Source organism: Lipotes vexillifer, unplaced genomic scaffold (assembly GCF_000442215.2).
Source record: "Lipotes vexillifer unplaced genomic scaffold, Lipotes_vexillifer_v1.1 scaffold721, whole genome shotgun sequence".
NCBI classification, from domain to species: Eukaryota; Metazoa; Chordata; class Mammalia; order Artiodactyla; family Lipotidae; genus Lipotes; species Lipotes vexillifer.
The window spans coordinates 362,626-370,404 of NW_006778284.1; positions in this window are offsets into that span (position 1 = coordinate 362,626).

Genomic DNA, 7,779 nt, shown 5'->3' on the forward strand with positions numbered 1-7,779 from the left:
TATTAAAACTGGGAGAGGATGGACTTCTCCAGCGGTCCAGTGGTTAAGATTCTGCGCTTCCACCTCAGGGGGAACGGGTTTGACCCCTGCCTGGGGAAATAAGATCCCACATGCCAGCGATACGCAGCCAAAAAAAAAAAAGGGAGAGGGGTATACTAAGGCTACTGGTTTCCCAAGTAATTGTCTAGTGTCCAGGTTGAGAGGAAGCTTTGAGTAACCAACTAAAACCTGTTTCCAGATGCCAGAATAGTTTTTGTTCTAAAGCTCCAAATAAAGATATCCTAAGAGACTGGCATCTCCCTCGTGGTCCAGTGGTTAAGAATCCGTCTTGCAATGCAGAGGACACCGGTTTGATCCCTGGTGGGGGAACTAAGATCCCACACACTGCGGGGGAACTAAGCCCAGGCACCGCAACTACTGAGCCTACACGCCACAACTAGAGAGCCTGTGTGCCTCAACTAGAGAGCCCACATGCCACAAACTACAGAGCCCATGCGCTCTGGAACCTGTGCGCCACAACTAGGGAGAAGCCCCCACACCGCAAGGAAAGATTCCATGTGCCGCAATTAAGTCCCGACACAGCCAAGAATAAATAAATAAATTAATTAATTTAAAAAAAAGACATCCTAAGAGAGATAGCATATTGATACTGATAGTTTATTGATCCAATTATTCCTTTAATTAACTTTCTCAAACAGGAAGATTACAAGAGAATAAGCCATGAACAGAACTTAATTCTTTAATATTTTGGTTCCATTGTCCTAATTGTAATACCATTCTATGTGTGATGAAAACAGAAAAATCACATTTTACTTCTGATTTTTAATAGCTTGAGGGATCACTTCCTTTTATTAATTAATTGTTAATAGGTTATAATAAGTTGTAGTGACAATTTGCTTTTGCTAGTGCTTTGCATAAAACATGATACATTCAGTTTAGCACAGTGCCTATCCAGAAACCAAGGTACTAATGTACAGCATGGTGACTGTAGTTAGTAACACTGTATTCCATATTTGAAAGTTGCTAAGAGAGTAGATCTTAAAAGTCCTGATCACAAGAAAAAGAAAAAGAAAAAAAATTTTTGTAACGATTTATGGTAGCAGACGGGAACTGGACTTCTTGTGGTGATCATTTTGCAATGTATACAAATATCAAGTCATTATACTGTACACCTGAAACTAATATAATGTTATATGTCAATTATACCTCAACAAAAAAATAAATAATTGAAAAAGAAAGAAAGAAAGAAAGAAAGCCTAGGTATAGAGTTCTCAGGTAAAAATACTTTTTTCTCAAAAATTTGAAGATATTGCTCCCTTGTCTTTAAGCTTCCAGTGTTGCTGCTGAAAAGTTCAGTGTTCTCTGATTCTTTATTCTTTGATTTTGACCTTTTTTTCCCCCCTACTTGGAAGCTTTCAAAATCTTTACCCAATGTGTTCTGAAATTTCACAGTTATATGCCTTGCTTTGGGTCTTTTTCTTTCTTTCTTTCTTTCTTTCTTTCTTTCATTGTGTGGAGTACTGGGTGAGTCCTTTCAATCAATATCCTTCTGAAATTTTTTATTATATTATTTTTTTGATAATCACCTCCTCTCTCTTCTTTCTTTCTCTTATTACTTGGGTATGGGGACTCTTGGACCGATCAACTAATTTTCCTATCTTTTCTATCTTTCATCTCTGGCTTACCCTGCTTTCTCAGAGATTTCTTTAAATGTATCTGCCACCTTTTTTTTTTTTTTTTTTTTTTTTTTTTTAGCGGTACAGGGGCCTCTCACTGTTGTGGCCTCTCCCGTTGCGGAGCACAGGCTCCGGACGCGCAGGCTCCGCGGCCATGGTTCACGGGCCCATCCGCTCTGCGGCATGTGGGATCTTCCCAGACCGGGACACGAACCCACGTCCCCCTGCATCGGCAGGGGGGCTCCCAACCACCGCCCCCCCAGGGAAGCCTCCACCTTTTTTTTTTTTTTTAATCACTCTCAGCTATCCTATTTTTAATTTCCAAGTACTCTTTCTTGTTCTTTGAACGTTTCTTGTTTATATATTTTATGTAGTATTCTATTTTTGTTTGTTTAGTTTTTATGGATAGACTCTCTTCTCATACCTATGGAATATAATTATGGTCTTTTTTTCTTAGAAGTTTACTTCTACTTCCTATTGTTATTTGTTTTTTCTGGCTTCCTTTTTTTCCTATTTACTTTGATCTCCCTTCAAATACTGAAGGCTTCCTTCAATCTGATACTTGGCTATTAGTATTTAAGCGTGTAGCACAACAGAACAGATTGTAAACTGTTGGATTCTGGACCTCACCATAGGAAGACCAGGTTGCATTTTTTTTAATTGAAATGAGCCTCAAATGTCAGTATGTAGATAGAGCTCTTTCATTTGGAGCTACTCAGTGTCTACAGAGTGAGTAGAAGCCTCCAAACTCTGGGATATAAACTTGATTCTGGTTTCTGACATTAAACATTAGCACTGGGGGGAGGGGGAGAATAGGGCTAATTTTCTCTAAGACTTAAAAATTAAATACTCAAAAGAACTAACTTCCTGTAGTACTTGACTTAAATATTTACCATAAGCAATAGACACAATAACTAAATTTCTCTAAATATTTGTCCTTAGAAAATGTGGACTTTTAAATTTCAATCTGACAGGTTTTTTAAGATGGAGTGGACAGTGGGACCCAAAAGATTAAAAACCTCTACTCTAAGAAAACTATGTTTACCAGTGGCATTGGAAGACTAGAAGAGAACTGGGGGTTTGGGACTTTAAGCCACAGTTATAAAAGGCTTCTAGAAGCAGCAATCTAGAAATAACAATTCTGTGAATTTTCTGGAACCAGTACCTGAGACCCAGGTGGAAGAGCCCTGCCCTGGACCCCACATGTCACAAACATACCTAAAATGAACTTATTAAATAACACACAGGCACCTCTGATACTTGGAATCCAGTGCATATTGCTGGTACAATTGTGACTAATAAACATCCATTCCTGGAAATAACACCATTTAGTCCCGAAGGAAATAATTCTCCACATCTTTTGCCCTACATCCACAATACAAAAGGCAACTGAATACAAATACCATGGAATATGGTTTATGGTGCGGTTGACATAGGAGAAAGAACTTGCTTTGGAATGTGGGGAGGATTTGAGTAGCAGAGACAGATAAGAGAAAAGACAAAATAATTAACTTGTCAAATTCTTCCTCTCATTGTGAATGCAATAGCTTTTGGCCTAATGAAGTATCTTCCCTAGTGCCAAGTATCCATTTTCTTGCTTCTCTCAGGACACCAGAGATACTCACAAATTAAAGTAAAATTTCAAACAGTTGAACATAGTGGCTGAGGAACATTTTACAATACTGAACACTTTTATATTATCTTTCAAATTGTGTGTATGTAGGTGTAGACATAGCATACATGAAGTGTGATACAAACTCTACATTAGCAAAATGGACGTGTTATACTAGAATTGCAGATAGTTTGATTTTCATAAAAATAATAAGTTTTGATTTTCAAAACTTAAATTTAAAAACTTTATAATTGTGAATTTGAGTTGTTAATATTAAATAAAATTCATATATTTATTGTTTTTAATTTTAACGGGTAATTATACATTTGGTAGGAAAATAGCTTTTTGAGTTATCTGAAAATAATTTTAATTTGTGATTTTTTTTACATTTACTTTAATTTATATTTTATACACATTAAAAATAATCACTTTTTTAATCCTTTGGATGACAGAATGAGTACAAGTTGAGATCATGACAGAAAAAGAAGATAGAAGAGTAGAGCTCAAAAACAGTAAAAAAAAAATCTCAAAAGGAAAAATAAATTGAAAAACCTTCAATGAGACTACCTACTTGAATATTTAAAAACGGAAACAATGAAAGTGTTCATGAACCACATGAAATTTGCAAACAGCACATTACAAATTCTTTGCTTATTGAATATTTAATTACTGATGAAAGTGACTAAGAAAATTATGTTAACATATTTTGCCAGGATACTGGTCAACTACACTGTTTATAAATGACTTTGTCCTTTTACATTAAGGTCATTGTATATCTTTTCTTATTTTTAACTTTACATCTACTGTTAAATATTTAATTCGGCTTAGGAAACACCATCATCACTAAATTTGTTATATTCTGAGTTTCTTATTCTCTCTTAGTAGTTTCACTTTCTTCTGTTACCTGTCTTTCCCCTGTGTCTGATAAGTTGAATACAATACAGAAGATGAAGGGGAGTCATTCCAAACAAAACTGCTTTTCGACTTTTGGCATATCTCCTCTTATGCATATTAGTCACACCCAAGAAGTCAAATAACTTTTGAGACAGATTATATCTGGGCACTTTTGTTTCACGATTTAATGTAAAACATCTCAGGCATTGCAATATTGTTCCTTTCTTCGGTACTTTTGCTTCTGTATTTTGTAGTAATAATACCATACCTTATCTACAGTTTCCAAATCACTTTTATTACTCGTAATGCCAGTGAAGCCTCCCAACAGCCATGGGTGGTAGAACTCACATTTACATTAGAGAAAACCATGTTTTTAACACCATCAAAGTGACAGATTTGTGACAACCAGTGGTATACTGGTAAATGTTTAACAACTGTCTCTTGGAGGATATGGAGAGCCCTGCTTGTAGAGTTTACCAATTTCCTTGAAGTGACTACTCCCAGCATGGCCAATGTCAAGCTACCTATGTGATGTCAACTGGCTCATAAAAGTTCTGAAAAGTTAACAAAGGGCTCTTGCAAACAAGAGGAAGTGAGCTCCAGCACACCAACTGTCACTTTAAATTGAATCCAAAGTATATGAAACATATACATGCATATGTGCCTTGTTTTGAGATTAGGATTATCAAAATTAAAAAAAATTGGATATGCCAATGTAGTTGGTGGATTAAACCAACAATGAAGCTATTAAGTGGTAAATTATCAGTATATGTGGTCTCAATTACAAATGCTTTTGGAGTTCTCAGAGGGTAGTGAGTTGATGTACAGTTTATAAACTGGCCTTCAATGACATCCAACTCATGGTACTCATGCCCTTGTGGAATCCACTCCCTTCAGTGTGGGCAGAACTTGTTACTTTCTTCTAACCTCCTTAACCAACAGAATATGGCAAAGGTGATGGGATGCCATTTGTGTGATTATGTTATGTTAGACTGTAACTTTTGTCTTACTAGCAGACTCTGTTTCTGGCTTTGATGAAGCAAGCTGTTATGTTGTGAGCTGATCTATGGAGAGGCCCACATGGCAAGGAACTGAGGTCCTCAGTCCAACAGCTTGTAAGGAACTGAATTCTGCCAACAACTGTGTGAGCTTGGAAGCAGATCCTTTCCTATTAGAACTTGAGATGAGACTGCAGCATGGACCAATACCTTGATTGCAGCCTTGTGAGATACCATGAAGCAGAAGACCAGCTAAGCCATGTGCAAACTCCTGACCCCACAAATAATGAGATAATAAATGTGTGTTGTTTTAAGCCACTAAGTTTGTGTAATTTGTTATGCAGCAATAGATAACTAATATAGTCAGTGTGTACTGGAGTATTGTCCTAGAGAATGTTATATGGGATTGTAGTGTTAGAAATTTAAAATTTAATGAGTTTTGATAGTGCAGGGATTGGAGGGGGCTTTGAGGGAACGTTGGAAGATAAGCTTAGTTTGAAAGAGTAGGGTCTATTAAGAAGGCACGTAAGGGTTCGTGCCCCGGTCCGGAAAGATCCCACATGCTGTGGAGCGGCTGGGCCCGTGAGCCATGGCCACTGTGCCTGCTCATCCGGAGCCTGTGCTCTGCAACGGGAGAGGCCACAACAGTGAGAGGCCCATGTACCGCTAAAAAAAAAAAAAAAAAAGGAAGGCACTTACAAATTCATTTATGGGAATTCCCTGGCAGTCCAGTGGTTAGGACTCAGCACTTTCACTGCTGGAGCCTGGGTTCAATCCCTGGTCAGGGAATTAAATGCCCTCAAGCTGTGCAGCATGGCTGAAAACAAAAATTAAAAATATAAATAAATTTTTTAAAATAAAATAAAAATTCATTTATTCAACTAATAATGATTTAATACCAACCTTATGCCAAATACTTTTGGAGGGCAATGCTATACAGTATCAAGAAAAGAGAAACAAGTTTTATGGAGCTTAAAATCTAATTGCAGGTAGGAGGGAGCTGGCAATCAACAAACAAGTAAATACAAGAGAACAATAAGGATTATGCAGAGAATTAAAGCAGAATGGCATGTTAGGGAGTGACTAGCTGACTACTGTAGATTAGGTAGTAAGAAAAGGTATGGCAGGCCTGTAGATTGTCCCCTGCATCCATTTTCTCCCTCTTTCCTTCTAGTAACAGAATCCCCCAAGTTTTCACCAGGCAACTTGCTACCCAGGTAGCAACCATATTTCCCAGCCTCCCTTGCAGCTAGGTGTGAACATGTGACTAAGTGAGCAAGACTGATGTTACAATTTCCAGATCTTGTTTTCATAAGGAAATTGTTTTTTCTGCACTTTCTATTTTTCCCCCTTTTCCAGGCTGAAATGTAGACAGGTATGGACCAGCTTCAATTATGTGAACAAAGATTGAACCTTCTGAACAATCTAGAACAGGCTAGAAGGAACCTGGGTCCCTGAATGATTTCATGGAGCAGAGCTGCCCACTCACCTTTTACCAACTGCCTACCTCTGGACTATTATGTCAGAGAAATAAACTTTAATATTTTTGAGTTACTATATTTCAGGACCTCTTCATTATAGTACTGAGCCTATGCCCTGCTACTACAGGTGACCTCTCAGAAGAGGCAACATTTAAGCTAAGACCTAAGTGACAAAAATGAACACACCATACAAAGAAGAGGAGAAAGAGCATTTCAGACAAATGTAAAGGACCTAAAAGGAGAAAGGTCGGTATGGCTGGGGCACAGGGAGTGAATGGCAGAGATAATCTTGGAGAATTAGCCTGGGACCAGATCACATAGGGGTTTCAAGGCTAAGGTAGGGAATTTTTAATTTAAATGTTATGGAAAACCATTCGAGAATTTTAAAATATTCATATAAGAGAAGTGTCATAGGGCTTCCCTATGGTGGCGCAGTGGTTGAGAGTCCTCCTGCCAATGCAGGGGACGTGGGTTAGTGCCCCGGTACGGGAAGATCCCACATGCCGCAGAGTGGCTAGGCCCGTGAGCCATGGCCGCTGAGCCTGCGTGTCCGGAGCCTGTGCTCTGCAACGGGAGAGGCCACAACAGTGAGAGGCCTGCGTACCGCAAAAAAAAAAAAAAAAAAGAGAAGTGTCATAAGTGGATTTTTAAAAAATCTCTCTGGCTGCTCAGTGGTAAGTCATCTGAGGGGGCAAAGTGAAGGCACAGAGATTTTTTTTTAAACCTTTATTTATTTATTTGGCTGTGTTGGGTCTTAGTTGTGGCACGTGGGATCTTTCATTGCGTTGCACGGGCTTCTCTCTAGTTGCAGCGCGTGGGCTCCAGAGCGCACAGGTGTGGTTGCCCTGCAGCACGTGGGAGGGATGTTAGTTCCCCAACCAGGGATTGAACCCTTGTCCTCTGCATTAGAAGGCGGATTCTTAACCACTGGACCGCCAGGGAAGTTCCAGAGAAATTGTTTAGAAAGCTACTGCAGTAGTCCAGGGGAACAAATTTTAGTGCTCTAAACTAAGGTAGCAATGAAGATAAGGATAAATCCTTGAAATGTTTTAGAAGTATCATCAAGAAAGCTAATGATAGATTGGATTGGTAGGAGGAGTGCAGGAAAGAGGGGAATG